Source organism: Penaeus vannamei, unplaced genomic scaffold (assembly GCF_042767895.1).
Source record: "Penaeus vannamei isolate JL-2024 unplaced genomic scaffold, ASM4276789v1 unanchor749, whole genome shotgun sequence".
In the NCBI taxonomy this organism is placed as follows: Eukaryota; Metazoa; Arthropoda; class Malacostraca; order Decapoda; family Penaeidae; genus Penaeus; species Penaeus vannamei.
In genome coordinates, this window is record NW_027213753.1 from 52501 (window position 1) to 55000 (window position 2500).

The 2500-nt window shown below is 49.1% G+C and overlaps 1 protein-coding gene across 1 annotated transcript in view; it reads left to right on the forward strand.

Moving 5' to 3' along the window:
- Positions 1-2500, forward strand: part of LOC113815229 (uncharacterized) — a 15254-nt gene that overhangs the window by 7090 nt on the left and 5664 nt on the right. The gene's annotated exons all lie outside the window — the stretch shown is intronic.

Sequence of the window (2500 nt, forward strand, 5' to 3'; positions counted from 1 at the left end):
GATAATAATGACAATAACAACAATGAAAATAATGGCAATAATATTAACGATAATGATGTTAATGGTAACGATAACAATAATAACAGTAATGATGAAGATAATGGTAATAACAACAATAATGACAATAATAACAGTAATGATCATAAAGATAACACTAATGACAATAATAACAGTAATGATCATAAAGATAACACTAATTACAATAATAACAGTAATGATAATGATAACAAGAATAGTAATGCCAATAATAACAGTAATGATGATAATGGCAATGACAACAATAACAGCAATGATGATAATGATAAAAATAACGACAATAATAACAGTAATGATAATAATAAAAATAGTAATGATATTAATACGACTTCCGCCCCCCCCCCTCCCCCCGGCTCTCATGGCCTAATTCATGTCCTTGGCAAGTCCAGTTCCTCCTCCTCTCGCCCCTCCCTCTTCTCCTTTGCCTCTTCCCTTTTATCTCAACCTTACTGTCTCTTTTTTTTTCTCTTCCGCCTTGCCTTCTTACCTCTTCTCTCTTGCTTCTCTCCTCTTTTCTCGTTTGCCTCAGCCTCCTTTTGCAACTCCTGAATCTCTCAATTCCCTCTTCCTTCTTCCTCCTCTCCGTCTATCTCGTCTCTCAGGCTTACTCCTCTTCCTTTACCTCATCTACAACTCCTCCTCCTCTTTCTTGTCTTTAGTTTCTCCTCGTCATACTTCTCCTTCTGTCTTCTTGTCTCTCCCCTCTTTCCTCTTCCGTCTCTTCCCTCTCGTTTCCTCTTCCGTTTTGACCCTCCCTCCCACCCCTTCCCTCTCGCCTCTTCCCTTTTGACTCTCCCCTGTTTCCTCTTCCATCTCCCTCCTCGCCTCTCCCCTTTTCCCTCTTCCTTCTCCCTCCTCGCTTCTCCCCTGTTTCCTCTTCCTTCTCCCTCCTCTCCTCTTCCGTTTCCTCTTCCTTCTCCCTCCTTTCCCGTTTCCTTTTCCTTCTACCCCTCGCCTCTCCCCTGTTTCGTTTTCCTTCTCCCACTCGCCTCTCCCCCGTTTCCTCTTCCCCCTCCCTCCTCTCCTCTCCCCTGTTTCCTCTTCCTTCTCCCCCATTTCCTCTTCCCCCTCCCTCCTCTCCTGTTCCACTTCCCCCACTCCTCCACCGCCCCGAGCACCGTTATTCTGTGGCGAAACCCTTCTATTCCGATCGAGCCCCTGTGTCCCAGCTGGAGAGGGCGGGGCTGGGGGCGGCCGTCCTTGGTTTCCTGGGGGCGTGGAGGGAACGGGAAGGGGGCGGGGGAGAGGAGGAAGTGGGGAGAGGGGAAAGTGGAGGAGGGGAAGGGGGGGAAAACAGCGAAGAGGGAAAGTGGGGGAGAGGGAGAAGGGAAAGTGGAGGTGGGGGCGGGGGAGGGCGATGAGGGGTGTGCAGGTGGACGAGAGGAGATGGAAATGGGGGCAGGGTGGAAGAGGTGGATGCGGAGGAGGATTCTATGTGGAGAAGGTGCTCGTGATCAGAGGCAGAGGGCAGTGGTGCTTTATAAAAAGACGTAAGAGTGACAGCGGAGAAATGCGGGTGGTGGGAGGGGGAGGGGGAGGGCAGGAGAGGCAAGAAGGTGCCCGCTCCAGATTGTGACCTTGAAACCTCTTGTTCGTCTCTCACTCTCTCTCTCTCCTTTTCTGACTCTCTCTCTCTCTCTCTCTCTCTCTCTCTCTCTCATCTCTCTCTCTCTCTCTCTCTCTCTCTCTCTCTCACTCTCTCTCTCTCTCTCTCTCCTTTTCTGACTCTCTCTCTCTCTCTCTCGCTGCCCTTTTTTCTTATTCTCACCTCTCCAAACTACCTCCCCACCATCTTTCCACTCTTTCCACCCTCTCTCCCTCCATCTCCCCCTCTATCCCCTCTCCCCCTCTCCCTCGTTGTCAAGAAGGTTACCTCGTTGTGCTCTGTCACCCGAAGAGGTCAACAAGGAGAAACTAAAGGGATGAAAGATAACAAAAATAAGGGACAGAAATGTGAAGAAAACTAAAGAGAGAGAGATGGTTAGACAAACAAATAGAGAGAGTTTATGGAAGTGTTTTCAACTATCATTCTTCATTTCCCTTTCCCAGTGTTGTTACAAATAGCAGTAATTCCTCCCTTTCCCATATTTTTTCTTCTCTCTCTTTCTTTCTCACTTCCTCACTTACCCCCCTTTCTCTAACTCACTCACCCCCCCCCCATCTCTCTCTCTCCCTCTCTCGATTTCTCTTTTTCACTCACTCACTCCCCCTCCTCTCTCTTTCTATCTCACTCACTCCCCCTCCTCTCTCTTCTATCTCCCTCACTCACTCACTCCCCCCCTCGCTCTCTTTCTTGCTTTCTCACTTCCCCCCCTCTCTCTTTCTCCTCCCACTTTCTGATCCTTCCCCCCGTGTTCCTCGTGTGCCTTGCCCACGCCAACACACAAGCCCATATAATAAGCGCATCCGTCCATCCCTTATGCCAAGTCGTTTATCACTGGCCTCTTCACAACACTTCGCGAGC